The 19,730-nt window shown below is 43.1% G+C and overlaps 1 protein-coding gene across 19 annotated transcripts in view; it reads right to left on the bottom strand.

Moving 5' to 3' along the window:
• The window catches only part of ELAVL2 (ELAV like RNA binding protein 2), a 158,159-nt gene that overhangs the window by 102,463 nt on the left and 35,966 nt on the right, over positions 1–19,730 (bottom strand). For 2 of the 19 annotated variants that reach the window (XM_083420406.1, XM_083420391.1), the window contains exon 1: positions 19,415–19,544. The exons of 16 other annotated variants lie outside the window; for them this stretch is intronic. The gene's annotated coding sequence lies outside the window, so the exon portion shown is untranslated. Of the gene's footprint in view, positions 1–19,414; positions 19,550–19,730 lie in introns of those variants that run through there. One more of the 19 variants, XM_083420402.1, reaches the window with a different exon arrangement.

Genomic DNA, 19,730 nt, shown 5'->3' with positions numbered 1-19,730 from the left:
ATTAGACCCCCTGTCCTGTGTTGATTCTAGCACTGAGGAAGACACACCCACCTGCTCTTTGCAGTTCTCTGCAATTCAGGGAGAGGGGGAAAGCACTCACCACTGGGGGAAAAGCAAAGAGACCTTCAAAACCATTCTGAAAAGGTCAAACGCAAAGAAGGCTTTTCAGAAAGGCTCTCCGGCTACTGCACTTGCCTTGGAGCGCTCCAATATACAGCATGTTATAGTGAGGCACCTTGCCAACGTAAGGCAATGGCTGCTACTCCAATATGGCGCAAGAGAGGTGCGAAAGAGCCACTGCTCTTCCCAGGCAGGTCAATTCTGTGTCCAGGGCAGCTGTCTACCAGTTCCACCTGGTACGCAGGCTGAGACCCTACCTGCCCACAGACTGTCTTGCCAAAGTGGTGCATGCTCTGGTTATCTTCCGCTTGGACTACTGCAACGCGCTCTACATGGGGCTACCTTTGAAGGTGACTCAGAAACTGCAATTAATTCAGAATGCGGCAGCTAGACTGGTGACTGGGAGCAGCCGCCAAGACCATATAACACCGGTCCTGAAAGATCTTCATTGGCTCCCAGTATGTTTCCGAGCACAATTCTAAGTGTTGGTGCTGACCTTTAAAGCCCTAAATGGCCTTGGTCCAGTAGACCTGAAGGAGCGTCTCCACCTCCATCGTTCTGCCCGGACACGGAGGTCCTTCTGGCGATTCCCTCAGTGCGAGAAGCCAAGTTAGAGAGAAATAGGCAGAGGGCCTTCTCGGTAGTGGCGCCTGCCCGGTGGAATGCCCTCCCACCAGATGTCAAAGCAATAAACAACTATTTTACTTTTAAAAGACACCTGAAGGCAGCCCTGTTTAGGGAAGTTTTTAATGTCTGCCACTGTACTGTTTTTGATACTTGGTTGGAAGATGCCCAGAGTGGCTGGGGAGACCCAGTCAGATGGGCGGGGTATAAATAATAAATTATTATTATTAGATTATAAGGCTAGCTCTCACCTTGCGCCAATGAAATGGGAAGCCTTAGATCAAGTAAATGATAATAAAATCCTAAACCATCAGTGCAACATAGAATTTCTCTGGGAGGAAGGGGTCTGACTTTGTGGCGGCTATCACACCACAACGTGGTGAATTTTCACAGCAAGGTGTTCTTGTTTTTACACAGCAAGGTGTTCTTGTTTTTACACGTTCTCAGAGTTTCGTGGCATCACCAGTGCCGTGACTGGAGGAATTATAGGCGGCCGGTTCCTGGCAAGCAACAGCTGGAAGACAGTGATGCAGTTTCCTGTGGCGCATTGCCTGCTACGTTGCAGAAAGGGAAACTCAAGACAGAATTTAAAAGAAAAATGCAATCACGAACCCAGAACGGGGTACAGTCCTACTCGTGTTGTTGTTTTTAGTGCACAGTCGCTTGTTGAAAGCAAAGCCAAACATACGTATTGCAGTATCGCTAAACTGATTTTCAATTTGCAAAAAGGTAGCAAAGCTAACAGTGGTAGCAGGTAGCAGTGCATCTATTGTAAGCAGAGGTGCCAGGGAATCTCGTCAAGCTTGGCCCAGATATGAACTAAGAGGGCTGGTGAAGAGGAAAATTACCTGTTACCAGGATGGATTTGATTTATACCAAATCAATTTAAATCACGATTTAAATTACTGGTCAGTAAGACTTGATTTAAATCAATTGTTTTACAGAAAGGTTCAACCTTGCTGGCATCCTCTTAACAGCTACAACCAGACAAAGGTTTCATTTTTGGAATAATAAATTTTCAGAGTAGTTTTTACAGTTATATCAAAAACTACTGATTTGGTTATACTATCAGAAATACATAGGCAGATAATTATGAACTTATTGTTTATATTTGGGCAGCTTTTCTGCTGTACTTTACTGGAAGGAAAAAAATAATCATTTCTTTAATAACGATTTCAACAAATTATTTAACTAAAACAGTAACATTATAGCAATGTATCCATTTTCGTTAACCGATGTGGTAGAATGATTTAAAAAAAAATAAACGAACTTAGGACTGAATTTTAGCATACATGAAAAACTTTAAACAAATCCTTATTTCCTGATGAAAAGCCTTTGGACTATAAAGTAACTTAAATAGAAAACTATCTTTAGAAAGGTTTTAGCTCCAAGAGCATTTTATTTTAAAAATCAGATTTAAATAATAAAAAAATCTGATTTTTTTTAAAAATTTGCTTTTTATCCACCCTGTCTGTTACTCAATTTCTCCCCTGTTTGAGTTTTCAGATTTTAATCCAGTAAGAACAGCTTGTTTTATCCAACTTCCCCAGAAAACCACCTTGGAGCAAAAAGTTTTGGGGGGGTGAGAGCCACTAGCAGTTTTCAGGGATACATCCTCTCTGTCTCCCTAATTCATTCAAGTTGCTTATTGCCACCAGCTGTACCAGCAAGCAAGCCAGGTCTAAAAGGAAGGGGCAAACACATTTTACGATGGAAGGAGGTACTTAATTAATCTGAATGGCTGTACAAGCAGAGCTGTACCTCTGTGGGTTGTTGGGGTTTTTTTCTGGGAAACACTAGGCTCTTTCCCAGCCAATATAAACAGAACCGACCTTTATCTAATTCAAAGTGTAGAGTATCTGTATGTTTAGACTTGTGCATGCAGAAAAAAAGACTGCCAGCCCCCTTCCTGATATACCCAAATCCTTTAGCTCCACTGAAAAACTAAGCAACACTCTGCCAAGTATTTCAACAATACAGTGGTACCTCTGGCTGTGGACACAATCCATTCCGGGGTGCACACGCTTCTGCATCTGCAGCGAAACCCGGTAGTAAACACTTCCAGGTATGCCGTATTCTTAACCCGAAAAAAACGCAACATGAAGTGTTCGCAAGAAGAGGTATGACTGTATATTGTTAGAAACTGGGAAGGTTCAGGGAGAAGCCAGATGAAAATATGCCTGCTGATTACAAAAGAAACTGGCCTTTGCTAGTTTATTTCACAACTGAAATATTACTGTGGGTGTTTTAATTAACAGAAATTTACATAGTAGTGGCAATGTTTCTGGTATGGAATAAGAATACAGTCGTACCTCGGAAGTAGAATGCCTTGCAAGTCGAACGTTTTGGCTCCCGAATGCTGCAAACCCGGAAGTGAGTGTTCCGGTTTGCAAACGTTCTTTGGAACCCGAACGTCCGCCAGAGGTTCTGCAGCTTCCGACTGGCCAACTTCCTGCAGCCAATCAGAAGCCGCGCCTTGGTTTTTGAACGTTTTGGAAGTCGAACGGACTTCTGGAACGGATTCGGTTTGACTTCCTAGATACGACTGTAGTAGTTAAGCACTCACATCTTAAATGTGCAAATTCAGCAATGTAATCTAGCCGAACCGGGGTTGCCTGGTTGCATAAGACCTACTTGTCAGCTATTGCTTGAGAGGATAGCTTCCTCCATGTCTCATTCTGTATTTATATAGGGAGCACAAAGCGAAGGAGTGGTATCAACATCAGTAGGCATTAAAACTTTGGGACAGAAATTGCACAAGCCAGAAAACCAAACTCTGGCTCACAAAGAGTCATTTGCCAAAGGCAAGCAGATACGGTGGTACCTCTAGTTGTGGACTTAATCCGTTTCGGGGTGTCGTTCGCACCCCGAAAAGTCCACAACTAGAGCGCCTCTTCCGCGCATGTGTGCAATGCAATCAAGCGCTTTTGCACATGCGCGAAGTGCACAGATCACTTTTGAGCATGTGCAAGGAATGCTTCTGCGGGTAGTGAACTTCCGGGTGTTTACTTCCGGGTTTGCCGCGTTCATAAGCTGAAAATCCGTAACGAAAGAGGGAAAATCCATAACTACAGGTACCACTGTACTGTCCCCAGATTTTCACTGCGCTTCCTAAACCCAAATGTAGCCATAGGGCAGGAGGGGAGGCTTCGCACATAACTCAGTTCAGAAGCAGCTAGAAGAGAAGGAGAGGGTGAAGAGCTGGGGGGGGGGCCTTACCCCATCCTTTGAACCCCCCGGGAAACCCAACAAACCTGCTGTACCAGGAACTGGTTTTGGAGACTGCACCTTTAAATGGACACCTGAGTAGGCAGCCTGAAGAAAGAACCACGCACCTTGCGCCTGTCCGTAAAAAGCAAGTCTAGAGTGAGAGATTAGGGTGATGACTCTTGTTCCCAGAAACTCTTCTTGTTGCAAGACCTTTGTGGGCGAGCTGAGAGTTTGCATGGCCTCTGAGTGAGAACCTGGGAGATTAAGAGGGAGGGTGTTTCTGAAAGAAAATGAACCATTGATTTGCATACAGTGGTACCTCGCAAGACGAATGCCTCGCAAGACGAAAGAGTTTTTTGTTTTTTGAGTTGCTTCGCAAGACAAATTTCCCTATGGGCTTGCTTCGCAAGACGAAAACGTCTTGCGCCTTTTTCTTAAAACCGTCAATGCATTCCTATGGGAAACCGTCAATGCATTTCCTATGGGAAACCGTGCTTCGCAAGACGAAAAATTCACAAGACGAAAAAACTCGCAGAATGAATTAATTTCATCTTGTGAGGCACCACTGTATATTAGTCGCCTTGCATTAATGTGACATGTTTCTATGCAACTGTGTGTTTTTGTAATGTTTTGCTTAAGTTGTGTGTTGTTTCTTCTTGGGTTTTTTTTTTTTTTGTATACCACTTAGAGGTATTTTTAAAATATTAAGCAGTAGAGAAAATAAATAAGCAAGCAAAGAGAGAAATTTTAGGACACTTGGGATGGATGATAAATAAGCAAGCAAAGAGAGAAATTTTAGGACACTTGGGCTGGATGATCCAAAAATCAGTCTGAATTCTACATCATAGCAACGGGTTCATAATATTCGGCATGGCAATATATCGCAAATCACAATATATGTGTTTGTGCTATGTAAAAAATTGTGGTATGGGAAAAACCATGAAGCCAGCCATCGCTTTTCTCATGATTCCTGCTGCCCCTGTTGCTGTGTACTATAAAGTAACAATTGTAATATAGTATTTTAAAGGTAAGTAAAAATGTATCAGGTTTTGGACCCCTAAGTAGCAGCAGTTGCCAGAACACTGCCCCGTTCGCTTCTACATAGTTACACATCCTTATTTCAAACATCGTGATATATCGGTATATCGAGATGCTTTGCTGCCAATGTATCACAACGTTGAAAACCAGACATCTTTCATCCCTAAAGAACACATAATCCTTTCCCTACAAGGAGGGGCTTTGCTTTGCTTTTCAAAAAGTTTGCATCGTTACAGCACTCAATCCAGATATAATATGCCAAATTAAGCCTTAAATTGAAACTGCATACATGTTTGCCTGGGAGAGTGGGCTTATCAACACTTATCCCTTGTCCTGTTGCTTCCACACAACGGGAAAATGCTCTTTTGGCGCTCAAGCAGAGCAAATGGCAATTCGGACTCTTGCCGCCACCACCTATTGCCGTTTGTTCGCTAAAGAAGGAGCGCGGGTGGCGCTGTGGGTTAAACCACAGAGCCTAGGACTTGCCGATCAGAAGGCTGGCGGTTCGAATCCCTGCAAGGGGGTGAGCTCCCATTGCTCGGTCCCTACTCCTGCCAACCCAGGAGTTTGAAAGCACGTCAAAGTGCAAGCAGATAAATAGGTACCACTTCGGCGGGAAGGTAAACGGCGTTTCCGTGTGCTGCTCTGGTTCGCCAGAAGCGGCTTAGTCATGCTGGCTGCATGACCCGGAAGCTGTATAACGGCTCCCTCAGCCAATAAAGGTGAGTGCCGCAACCCCAGAGTCGGCCACGACTGGACCTAATGGTCAGGGGTCCCTTTACCTTTATTGCTAAAGAGCAAGTTTTCCCTTGGAAAGGAGCAAAGGATGGCAACTGGTCAGACCCGTACTTTCTAAGCACACCACAGGAGGAAATGTGGACAACGCTTTAGTCTCACTGAGATGAGTGTGGCTTCCTTTTGAGTAAGTTCCTAATGTTTGATGTTGTATTGTGTTTTAATTTGTTGGAAACTGCCCAGAGTGGCTGGGGAAAACCAGTCAGTTGGGCACCATATAAATAAATTATTATTATTATTATTATTATGGTTCAGGGAAGTTTTTAATCTGTGATATTTTACTGTATTTTTTGTTTCTATGGAAGCCGCCCAGAGTGGCTGGGGAGGCCCAGCCAGATGGGCGGGGTACAAATAATAAATAATTATTATTATTATTATTATTATTATTATTATTATGGTTGTATTTTCCAATGTTGTCTCTGATCACCCTGTCTGAGAAAGAAAGTAAACGTTCCATTTCAAGGAAAGTTGAAAAGTGTTTTGGTCCTTTTTTAGGTTTTCTTGTGGGGGGGGGGGGGAAGATGTGTGAAATTTTGAATAGCACCGAGGGAACAGACAGGGAGAATCCTCTCTCATGACAGAGCTCACGGTTACCCAATGAACTGCAGTATTTCACACCAAGGACAAAAGGGAAGAATTTCTCAAAACATGCATTTGTCAAGTTCACTGCCACGGGATATGGTCATGTTCAGATGGGTTTAGGAGAGGTTTAAACAAGTATCTGGAGGATAGGTCTACTAGCAGTTATTATCCGTAGCAACTAAGCGGATAATAATAATTGAAAATAGTACATTTCTATCATCATAAGCAGTGTTAGAAACTCTAGATATACAGTGGTACCTCGGGTTACACACGCTTCAGGTTACAGACTCTGCTAACCCAGAAATATTACCTCAGGTTAAGTACTTTGCTTCAGGATGAGAACAGAAATCGTGCTCCTGCGGCATGGCGGCAGCGGGAGGCCCCATTAGCTAAAGTGGTGCTTCAAATTAAGAACAGTTTCAGGTTAAGAACTGATCTCCGGAACGAATTAAGTACTTAACCCGAGGTACCACTGTATAAGCTAGGCGCCAAATGGCTACCAGTCGCCAAAACATAACGCCTAAGTTGCCATTTTGGAGGCCAGGCGGCTTAAAAGTCGCATTTTTCAGTATGACTTTTTGTTTCCTGAAATTCATTCCGATTGTGCAGACAAAACGTAACAGGAAGAATTCTACAGGGGGTGTTGCTAGTGTGTGAAAACAGTCAAAATCTAAGGATGGACCTCCAGATGGTGGATACGTTATCCTGGCATCCAAGCATCTTCACCTGGTCACAAGTGGCCTATAGCCATGTGCAAAAAGCCCCTGGCGAAATTCCAGTGCAGGCCATAAGCAGCATGCACTAACTATGCTACTTGTTCCTATTGTTTCATTTTAATTACGACTGAATGCAAACCAGACCAAAATCCCCAAGCCCAACAGGACAGCTGAAATCCCTCATCATGGGCTCCAACGAAATTGTCTCGCTTAAGAGGCTGTACTCCAAAAATGAGCCCAAAAGGGGGAGGGGGAGGGATGCAAAAACCAATTACAAAACTTACAATTTAATCACTGGATAACCCAAATGGGTTTTTATTTTGACTAGCATGATCTGCAAGGGGCTGCGGTTTAGAAACTTTCACCCAGAGACGAGGAATCTGTGGCCATGAGACGTTTGTTGGAGGAGTGATAACAATTTGGCAGAGAAGTCCCTGTTTCTTCACAACAGGCTAGACTGACCACAGAGACCCCTCAGTGATTAAACCTTTTGCAGAGATTGCGGGCCGCATTTTGCACATTTAAATGCACAGCTCTTTTTCAGTAGGTTTTATTCCTGCTTGCCTTTTGCATTTAAGCAGCCTAGATGCACAGGACTGCGCCACACTCTCTACTGTGAGGGAGAGCCGAAAATATTGAAGCGTGGTACCAATAAGAGATGGAAATTTGCTTGCCATTCTTGAATATAAAAGAGTGTTCTGCTTTTATTATCAGTTTGATGACACTGCAGATGCATCACTTTTCAAACTACTTTTAACTTCATTCCTTGACATGGGCATGGTAAAAGGACTTCAGTAGCTACAACCCTTTTCATTTCCTCTCCCCAAACTGCTATAAGATTTTTATTTTTTTCAATACAGGAAAACTGTGAGGCTTTTCTAATGGAAAATTTTAGAGACTGGAATTTTGTACGCCCTTGATTAGACAGATACAAAAAGGTTGTTGAAAATGGCAAGGGAATCCATTATTACGTTAGTTGCAAGTTAATGGCAGGTGCAAGCTGTTAATATGAGCCCGCTGCGCATTTCAGACTCTGGGGGGGGGGGGAAATACTAGATAAAATTATAGAATACCCGCCTCCTACCTTTTAATTGATTATGCTTGCAGGTTCAAAACTTACAGTGAATTGTACATGTAGAAAAAAGTGAATCAAGTCTTAAATATCCTTCTCCGCCTTGCAATTAGGACATATAAAATGTTTTGCTAATGCTGGGAAAAGTCAAAATATTTATCTTCCTAGGTTTCTGGGAGCGAAACATGTTTAAATTGGACCAGTACTGGAGGAGCTAGAACAGGCATCCCCAAACTCGGCCCTCCAGATGTTTTGGGACTACAACTCCCATCATCCCTAACTAGCAGGAACTAACTATTCCGTTCTTCCTTCTCTGCAATCTCAAGACACTATAAACAGCAAGCGACTCGAAGATGTTATCTTGGGGCTGCTGCACCAAACACAATTTCAGAACCCTCAAGCTATACATGCAGAAAGTATATAAGCACATCAGTGTGCTACAAACCAGCACCAAATGCTCCAGGACACATTTGTCAGAACAACCGAAGTATTTTTCAAGAGAAAAAGCTGGTTCCGAAATGTAATAATATACTAACATCCTACAGAGCATTCCAGCCAGATCCTAGCACTGCATGCATGAGAGCACAGCCTTAGACAAGCACGTTAATCTCCAAGTACATTTCCATTCCCTAATACTAAACTAGCTTGCATAAAAGCACATTTTTTAAATTGTTGACATCAAAATGCTTCACTCATTTTACAAGGAAAAAAAATATTTCATAGGTGTGGGGTTTTTTAAGTACTCCTGAAGACACTATAGACATTTGTAGTACATTTCCGAGCACAATTAAAAGTGTTGGTGCTGACCTTTAACGCCCTAAACTGCCTCGGTCCAGTATACCTGAAGGAGCGTCTCCACCCCCATCACTCAGCCCGGACATTGAGGTCCAGCTCCGAGGACCTTCTGGCGGTTCCCTCACTGCGAGAAGCAAAGTTACAGGGAACCAGGCAGAGGGCCTTCTCAGTAGTGGTGCCCACCCTGTGGAACGCCCTCCCATTAGATGTCAAAGAAATAAACAACTATATGACATTTAGAAGACATCTGAAGGCAGCCCTGTTTAGGGAAGTTTTTAATGATTGATGTTTTATGCTGTTTTTACTGTTCTGATGGAAGCCGCCCAGAGTGCCTGGGGAAACCCAGCCAGATGGGCGTGGTAGAAATAATAAAATTATTAGTATTATTATTGTTATTGCAGCCCCTATGAGGCAGTTGTGGGGAATGAGGGTCCCTGCCTTCCCAGGAAATCCAAGACTCTGTTGAAGCATCTGTCTTTGGCTCTGCCCTCTTCATTTGTCTTCTTGTTCTATGAGACCGGGGGGGGGGGGGGGTTGAAGTGGTCACAGTAGGATGGGGAGACCTCCCAGCTTCTCCTGCATCCGGGCTCATCTGTGCCTCTTGACCCCTCCTCCGCCACCTCTCCTGCCTCTATTCAGGACTGCTCTCTGCCCCAGCCTCTTCCTGCTCACTAAACCCTGTTGCCCCTTCCGCTTCCAACACCTCCTCCTTCTGCTCCCTCTTCTCCCTCATCACCATCATCCCACTATCAATCCCCAGGGCTCTGAGCCTTCTTCTCTTGGGGGTTCTCCAGCTGTTGCCCCCCACCCAACCCATAGCATCCAGCCAGTCCATGATGCTTAAACAGATCCAATACTCAGGTTAAAAACAGGTCAATGGAAGTTGTCTCATGCGTTAATGCATTGCACTGTTCCATCACATGATCAGACATTAGCCCCTGTAACGCAGCTTTGATGTTTTATTATGCTTTTATATGTTGCTGGAAGCCGCCCAGATATGGGTGGGGTATTATTATTATTATTGTCTGAGCTGCTCTCTTCTCCATCATTGTCCCACCACCAATCCCTTGGGCTCTGAGACCTCTCCCCTTGGGGGTTCCCAAGCTGGCGCACCCCTACCCCTCAGCATCCAGCCGGTCCATAACCCCCCCCCCAATGGATGGGACTAGCATGAAGTTACGTAAACAGGAAATGACACATTCATTTTCAGCACGTATCTTATTGATATCTGTGCAACTTAATTTCTAATTACACATATCATATCTCTTAGCCAAACAATTATTTGAGGTACTTGGTTGTAGCCGAGGCGTAGGCAAACTCGGCCCTCCAGATGTTTTGGGACTACAACTCCCACCATCCCTAGCTAACAGGACCCATGGTCAGGGATGATGGGAGCTGTAGTCCCAAATCATCTGGAGGGCCGCATTTGCCTATGCCTATTGTAGCCCAAGCTGACTGCAGTTTAAGAGTCTGGAGATCTCTGCTTATAATGTATATACAAAATCATTGTAAGCAGGTCAAAATATTAGCAGGATTTAAAATACACTTGTAATGTAACAATGTACAGTGGTACCTCGGATTACATATGCTTCAGGTTACATACGCTTCAGGTTACAGACTCCGCTAACCCAGAAATAGTGCTTCAGGTTAAGATCTTTGCTTCGGGATAAGAACAGAAATCGTGTGCCAGTGGTGCAGCGGCGGCAGGAGGCCCCATTAGCTAAAGTGGTGCTTCAGGTTAAGAACAGTTTCAGGTTAAGAACAGACACCACTGTATAGGTAACTTAGGAAGATGAAAAATTGGAGAAGTATTGATATGCACTTGAAAATAGAACTAAAAGAACCCAGGGAAGGAATGGTGGAATCCAGGAGATTCAGAGTAATCTTGATATTTGGATTCTGTACTGTTTTTCGTTGCATGTTTATATATATATATGAAGTGTCTGGAAATTTCAGATGGTTGCCATACTTCCAGAATGTGTTTCCGCAACTGCAATATTGTACCGGGGGGGGGGGGGGGTCCTAGGCCATTTTAATACAGTAGCTGCCATGCATTCAATAATTTGCTGCTGACAACTGAACTATGGAGACTGCAATTCTATGCAGCTTTTCAGGGAGAAAGTCCTATGGAAACCAATGGGACTTTCTTCCAAGTAAATAAATGTAGTTAGAATCAGACTATGAATCCTGATAGCAGTATACCAATTATTATAATTATTTTATTATTTGTACCCTGACCATCTGACTGGGTTGCCCCAGCCACACTAGGTGCCTAGAAAAGCACAGAAACAAAAGTACTGAATGTTGGGCATTTCATATTTTCTCTCTTCTTCACTTTGGTCTGCAAATTGCTTGGGACAGGGATCTCTGTCTTTTGCTTTTTCTTATTTGCAGGACACCCAGCACACTCCTGGTGCTAAAACCATCGATCTGTTTTAAGGATGTGCCTGCAGGATGAGCAGATCTGAATTCCAAGTTATAATTAAAATTATAAATTAAAGCGTTTTCCATTGGAATCATTTGTAAGCCGTAATTACTTCCACGGCAACCCCATGCAACACAAACACTGCTTAGCATAAATAAATTTCCAGAGGGGCAGTCATGTCAGTCCACTGCAGCACAGAGAGTCTTTTGCAGCATGTGAAAGATTAACACATTTATTATGACTTTTGTAGACCTAAAATTCACATGAAGTAAAATCCCAAACCAGAAAGCATTATTTATACACACAGAATTATAAATTGGGGGGCGAAGAAGGGAAGGGAGAACAGAGAGGAGTGAGGCCAGCGGATAACAAAATGCAAAAAGGACAGAGACAATATCTATCACCGGTGCTTGAATTGAAATTACGGACTTTACAGGATGTTTGTGTTATCAGCAACACAGCCTGGTTTATTGTCACTAATTTGCTGTTACATACTTATCACTGTGTTCTTCCTTTCTGTTTTTGCATTTTGTTTTCCTCTGCCTCCCCCCCCCCCCGCAACGCCTCTCCATCCTCTCACCATGTGTGCATATATGCCTGGCAATGTGGGATTATATCATATGCCTGATGAAGCGAGCGCTCAAAAAAGCTTATGCCAAAATAAACGTGTTAGCTTAAGGCGCTGCAAGACTCCTTGCTGTTTTCACTTAGCAGAAAAGCAAGGATGGGTGTTGTTGGCACTCCCACCCAAGCCAACGTGGCCAAAGGTCAGGGATGGGCAAAAACTGTAAATCCAGGGACATCTGCGATGGCCATAGGTACCCCGTTCCCAACATCAAGGTCTTAAGTGCCAAAACACTCAATCAATGCAAACTATCACTTTTTTTGGGGGGGGGGCAGGAAACACTCTAAAGCAGCATTTCCCAAACTTGGCCCTCCTGCTGTTTTGGGACTACAATTCCCATCATCCCTGACCACTGTTCCTGATAGTTAGGGATGGTGGGAGTTGTAGTCCCAAAACATCTGGAGGGCCGAGTCTGGGGGTGCCTGTTATAGTTCCTCCAGTGCGGGTCCAGTTTAAACATGTTTCCCTCCCAGAAAGCTAGGAAGATAAATATTTTGACTTTTCCCTGCATTATCAAAATATTTTACACATCCTAATTTTGGGAAACCCTTACTTAAAGAGGGTTGGCATGCCCTTTAGGATTCCAGCAAACGTTTATTTTTTAAAAAAGCAAGCAAACAGGAACTCCAAGGACTGTAACTAGGTTCTGTACTTAACAGCATTGGCTCCCAGTATGTTTCCGAGCACAAGTCAAAGTGTTGGTGCTGACCTTTAAAGCCCTAAATGGCCTCGGTCCTGTATACCTGAAGGAGCGTCTCCGCCCCCATCGTTCAGCCCGGACACTGAGATCCAGCGCTGAGGGCCTTCTGGCGGTTCCCTCATTGCGAGAAGTGAGGTTACAGGGAACCAGACAGAGGGCCTTCTCAGTAGTGGCGCCCGCCCTGTAAAACGCCCTTCCTTCAGATGTGAAGGAAATAAGCAGCTATCTTCTCTTTAAAAGACATCTGAAGGCAGCCCTGTTTAGGGAAGTTTTTAACACTTGATTGGAAGCCACCCAGAGTGGCTGGGGAAACTCAGCCAGATGGGCGGGGTATAAATATTATTATTATTATTATTATTATTATTATTATTATTATTATTATTTATACTTTTTATGACAGTTGCTCCCATACACTTACACTGCAACACATTTCGAGTTTCCAGCAAGTTTAGTGCTTAGTCACTATATATTGTTGAAGCAAACGCCACTGTTTTAACAATGTGCTGTGCACACTTCCTTTGCCTGTTCTGAATCTTCCAACAGAACAGGGTCCTTGGAGACGTCTGCCAAACCTTTTCCGGAGCTTTATACACCCAAAGTGGCTTTTTAGCCGAACCTCTCTTTAGTCTGGGATAGCATTAACACACCTGAAGACTACTTAAAATCTCAGCTGCACACCACAAAAGGCGCAGATTATATTAACACTACTGCGGAGTCTGAAGAGCTGAAATGAAAATCTTGCAGGAAACTGTGTGTTTTTATATTACAAACCGCCCTGTGATCTGCAGATGAAGGGCAGTATAGAAATTTAATAATAATAATAATAATAATAATAATAATCCCTCGCCAAATGTCACAGAAACGTAAGCGTATTTATTAAGAACCAGCCCTGCTGCCCATTCCCCAAGCTCAACAGGGCATGCTCGGAAATTGCAGGCCAAAGCTGAATGTTACTTGCTAAAACTATCTGTGTCGAGCAAGGCAGAATAGCAAGCCTGCAGTTGCTTTCTGTTTGTGTAATTTGGCAGATATTACAGAAGTCTAGCTCCAGTTGTAATCCATTAGATGCTGGAGTCCCAGCAATTTGACAACAACGCCTGCTGGGCTAGTAGCATAGGATGATCTTCAAATACTGGCAGCATAATGGCAATTTCTCTCTCCAGAAAGGGATAAAATATCAGTCCCTGCTCTCCAGCACACCCATGTGGTTTTTTGTTTTGCTTTTAACTACCGTATCTTCCATTGTTTTAAAACAAATGTTTGGGGTACAATATTGTGGTCCGCTTAAAAGGGTACTTTCTGCTTCCGTAGCCTGGTGACATAAACACACAGCCATTCCAACCAGAAATCTAGATAATTCACACACACACCGAACAAGAACAGAACTGAATTCAAAATTCGGTTTTGGGTTCCTCTTCCGTAATACTTAATGCAATGTTAAAAACTCACAAGAAAGAAAGCTCTGTATTTATTTGTGCCCAGGGCAAGCAAGAGAAGCAAAGAATGGTCATCGCTGTGAATGATACAGAACAGAAACCTTAACCTCTAGAAGGTTTAACCATTTGCGGAAAACAAAATATTCACCTGGAGAAGAGAAACAGCCATGGATACTTAAAATGCAAGTAAAACCATCTGTCAACTCCAGTTTCTCTCACCAGGAGAGATCAGCAAAGCAGGCCAAAAGAAAAAAACCTTCAGCAGGCAATCCAGCAAAGCATGATCATATATGCATGCAATATTTTACGATGGGTGGTAAAGAAAGTGCAGGAGAAATTCCCTTCTCAGTATGGCTGCAAATTCTGAAGTACAACTAATTATTTTGCATTCACAACAAAGCAGAACGTAAGAGGAATGGGGAATACCATGCCTTGGGTCTGGCAAGTTTGCCACACGCTTTCAGGAGCCATTTCAAAGAGGAAACAAAAAGTATACCATGTGTCTCAATCCTAATTGTAACAGGAAGGTCATGAGGGAGACTACAAATTTCAGGCAAGAGTCTCAGGATTTATCTGAATGTCAGAAGCTTTCCGCTTCACAAGAGAGAACGGAGCTTGCACCAAAACTCACAGAGCATTAACACAAACAGCAAAGTGTGCGAAATGTGGAGCTGGGCATGGAATTCAGCATCCTGAAAATTGCACGTTTCCTTGAAGAGCCCTTATGGCTGAGAATATATATTTAAAAGTTCATGTAGGCAATACTTGGAAGGGAATGCTGAGCAAAACTCCCAGTTTAAGCATGGAGATTTGCTGCTTTACACACTACCAATCCCCATAGCTGGGGGGGGGGGGAGATGTAATTATGCAAAATGTAAAAATTATGTGCGTGTCTTTAATTTGCATAATATAAACAGGTTACAGTATTGAGCTTTTTATTGTAGTTTTTTTGGTACAGGGTGGTATTCAACTGTGTTTTACTCAGAGCTGACCCACTGAAATGAATACAACAATGTTAGGTCCATTAACTTTAATTGGTCTACTCTGAGCAAGATTTAACTGCGTACCACCCACAGATTACACACAAACCTGACTAATAAAGGAGAGACTTATTCAAATGTCAATTGGCATTTTATTTATTATTATTATTTAAAAAAACAGGCTTTCTGGCTTCACTCAAGACTAATATTTTGCAGTGCCGAAGCAGAATAAAAAGGCTTTTTTAAACACACACACACAAATCCACTACAGCTGACAAGCATCACCATAAAAGAAAACATCAGTTCAAGTGTATCTACAAAACGGCTTTTGTAAGGGGAAATTTAAAGGGTATTTCAAACCCTTTAAATGACAATACAACTCTTTTCCATCCTCAAGGTCATTGACAATTGATCTCACTTGCCACACAGAGAAATATTAAAAGCAGCAACCTAGGAGGTTGACTTACACCTGAAACACCAATAGAGTCTATTCATTCGGCTTTTAGACATAGGATTACTTAACAAGCAAATACCTTTTCATTCAGGTATTTCGCTCCATCTGCTCAAGAGCTTCGGAACACATTTGATCTAGGGGTGAATTTACTATTATCATTATTTTCAAACTGGAAACAGATGCCTCTCAATGTTTGTTTAAATGTTTGCCTGCACAACTCAGCTATTTACACATATAGTCCCACCCTCTCTCTCCCCCCCCCACCTCCGTCCAAACATTTGATTCATCTTGCAAAGATCTGAAATCGTATGGGCATCACACATCACAGCTGTCAGGTAAGTTGGTGTAAAAAGACACCGAGTGCAGCAAAAGGCCAAATGCATTTTGTCAACAGTATGCATATATCCTCACCCATCTGCATAAATGGAAATTCCATGCTTAATTATGCAGGGGGGGTACTTGCAGAATAATTGCACACACACAAAATTCAGTCCTGAGCAGATCTGAAGGTCATTTGTTTTTTACCCTTGACTAATACAGTAGCAATCGTGTGATGATCTTAACTGGCCACTAAAGCTGCAATCACATGCACACGACTTTGAATTTAACAGACCTTCCGAGTACTCATGCATTGGATTGAGCTGCAAGTCGATCAGTTTTGCTAAAATTTAAAACGGTTGCTCAAACACAAACGTTTGGTGGAAGCAATTCGAAAATTAAACTTTTGCGCAATAAAACCAATGTTTAGAAAAAGCAGCTGATGCATTAAAAACCAGTACAGTGGTACCTCGGGTTACATACGCTTCAGGTTACAGACTCCGCAAACCCAGAAATATTACCTTGGGTTAAGGACTTTGCTTCAGGAAGAGAACAGAAATCGTGTTCTGGCAGCGCAGCGGCGGCAGGAGGCCCCATTAGCTAAAGTGGTGCTTCAGGTTAAGAACAGTTTCAGGTTAAGAACGGACCTCCAGCACAAATTAAGTACTTAACCCGAGGTACCACTATATGGGGAAAAGAAGGATAGTAAAATCTGAATTGAAGAGCTGTGAGGAACCATGAGGGTCAATTAGTCCAGCCCACTACAATACAGGAATTTTTTGCCTAATGTGGGTCTCGAACTCACTATCCTGAGATTAAGAATCTCACACTCTACCAACTGAAGAGGACAAATATTCATACTTCATCACCCCCCAGTCCAAAATGCATTTCTTCTTTTTTCTAAGAAAGATTTTCTCCTAAGTAAAAGTCATCGTTCTGTTATATTCTCTTTATATTAATCCTGTCTTGATTTTATTTTTTTAGCTGGCCGGGGGATAATATGACAGAAATGAAGTTAAATGCCCATTACCAATCACCTCATATTGTTTACTTTAGTTTGCTGGTACTCTCCGTTTTTGTTTTAAATTTCACCTTTGACCACTTCCGCTATCCGAAACATAAACCTACCATTCATTTTAAGCTGCTTGGGGGTGCCTCTACTTACGAACGCAATCTGTTCCAGGGTGCCGTCCGCACCCAGAAAAGTACATAAGTAGAGTGTCGCTACTGCACGTGTGCAAAGAGCACCTATCGCTTCTGCGCATGTGCGAAGCACGCAGATCACTTCTGCTCGTGCAGCGAACCCAGAAGTAAACACTTCCAGGTTTGCTGTGTTCATAACCTGAAAGTTACTTAACAAGAGCGGAACGTAACTAGAGGTATGACTGTATTCCCCAAAACAGGGTAGAGGCCCATATTTCAGATTTCTGGGATACACTTTGAGGTTTCTTGTTTTACTAGAACCCCAAAACAGAGTCGGCGGCAAAAGACACACTAAAGAATTCAGAGCTCGGGAATTTGTGTTGAATACCGGAACTGAGCCCCAACCTTTCTTAATTTCAGAAGCACAACTTGTGAGGAAAGGGGTCATTTTATCAGGCGTTGTTTTAAAACAACTGGGAGTAAGAATCTTGGCCGGAATCTGCAGCAAAGTACCCGGAGATTGTCCAATAAGCAAACAGAGCAAAAGGCACTGGGTTCACCAGAACACCAAGATGACCAATTCTGATTCAGCTTTGCAAATGGAATGCAACTTTTTTGTGCAAGAATAAAAGTTTGGCAGCTCGCAAATTGGAGTTATTGCTTCGTTTCAGGGGCAGATCTTATCAGTTCAAGGTTTCTGTGTACATAACCTTGGGAACTTTCAATTCCTTGTCCTGTTCCCCATATGTATTAAGTCCCCATGTTGCACTTAAACAGACACACAAGTTCCTCCCCCCCCCCCTTTGAATTATCTGCCTCTATTCTCTACCTCTTCTCTGAGAGCCAAAGGTCCACCTTAATTTTAGCAATACAGGCTTGGTGTGGGCAGAAGGCAGATTTGTGTCTACTGGCAATTTCCTCCTCTTCAAATCCAGCTCCGACTGCTTGCTTTCTTTGCAACGTGGCATTTTCAATTTCTGCTCACTGCCAAGCCAATAACCTCTCCTCTGTGATTCATTTCTCTAAAGCAAGGCTGTAGGAGTGGTTGAGGGTAATGAGTCAAACTCTCAGCAGTAGACGTTAACAAAGTTGAGCCACTTGCTTCAACCAGTTGAAAGGCAACAGAAGATGTCAACCGGCTATTTCCCCATTTATATTAGGAAAATAAAGATTCCATTCCTCTGGCTCTGCAAATTGACACATTACTCATCATGCTCTCGCTTGTACATTATGGTTAATTACGAAAGCAAGCTCAGATTACTTTATACAGGCACCCAGGTGCTGTTTTTCTAGAAAAAGAGGTGCCGGAACTCACCCCTTGTTCTCTTATAATGGCAATGGTACCCACCCGAGAAGCGCCGAAATTGAGTTCTGGCTTGGAGGGGAACCATGAAGGCATCCCATAAATTGTGTCAGTAGCTCTGCTTAAGATGCCTCTTACCAACAGAAGAGAGCCTTTCTTACAGGACTTGCCATTCGAAAGGTTCCCCTTCTTACTTGAAATGCAAGCCGCACTCCATTATCTTGCTTGCAGAGCAGGCCAAACGCAACCCTCCAACCTTAAACATTGTGGTCTGCCAGCTTGACAATACCGCCCACAGGTGGCAGAAAACAACATTTCTTGGAAGACTCCCAATGCGCAGCTGCTGGCCTGAATTTCGGTCTTGCAGGCGACAAGTAATGAAACCTGGCTCTGGAGCTTGCTCCGAGTTTGCCCTTTAACAGTTCAAATGCTGTGAACCACTTTTCTAAAATCAAAGATACATGATGGGATCATTTAAACAGCAAGCGTTGACCGCGACAAAGCAGTCTAAGGGGATTTTTTTGCAATATAAAATTATGAAACCCTAATGAACTGGCTAAAGTTACTCTTCTGCACTCTAGATCAGTGTTTCCCAAACTTAGATCTCCAGCTGTTTTTGGACTACAATCCCCATCATCCTTGGCTGCTGGTCCTGCTAGCTAGGGATGATGGCAGTTGTAGTCCAAAAAACAGCTGGAGACCTAAGTTTGGGAAACACTGCTCCGATGCCAAAGTTTGTGGGAAATGAGAGTCCGGATTTCTAGGAATATCCTTCCCCTTGCAAAGAATTACTGTAGGATTTAAAGCAATGATGGAGAATGTATGGCTCACCAGATGTTGCTGGACTCATCAGTCCCAGCCAGCTTGGCCAATGGTAAGTTCAAATTCGAATCCAGAAACATCTTCAAGGCCCAAGTTTCCCATTGCTAATTTAAAGTTACAGAGGAAGTCTATCCTGAGGGAAATATGCTGGCTGAAGTGATATAAATTTAATGGAAGCGTGCTATGTGTCACGAGAGAAGCAGATGTAAAAAGTTGGGGGGGGGTTTCACATTCATCCCTGACTACCATTTCTTACCAGTTAGCTAAGAACAGGCGTGAAGACCTTTGGGCTTCCAGCTGTTACTAAGCAACTCCCACCATCCCTGGCTATTGGATATGCCAGCTATGGTCAAGAGTTGTAGTTCAGAAACATCTGGATGATCAGATGTTGCTGTCATAGAGGAAGGGTGGTGCTTTAAAGAAGACTTGCCTCATCAGCTGCACAATCTGACGGATGCTAAATAATGCTCACTGCTTTCAATGAAATTTAGGGCCCAGCCAGAAAGGCAAATGAGGAAGGAAGGTGAAGTTGTTCTCCAAAACTTTTGGCAAGCTGTGTAAGGCTGTTCTCC

This window comes from Podarcis tiliguerta, assembly GCF_965153285.1.
Source record: "Podarcis tiliguerta genome assembly, chromosome: 17".
Classification (NCBI taxonomy): domain Eukaryota; kingdom Metazoa; phylum Chordata; class Lepidosauria; order Squamata; family Lacertidae; genus Podarcis; species Podarcis tiliguerta.
Note: the sequence above shows the minus strand (reverse complement) of the source record. Positions and strands in the feature narration are given on the sequence as shown.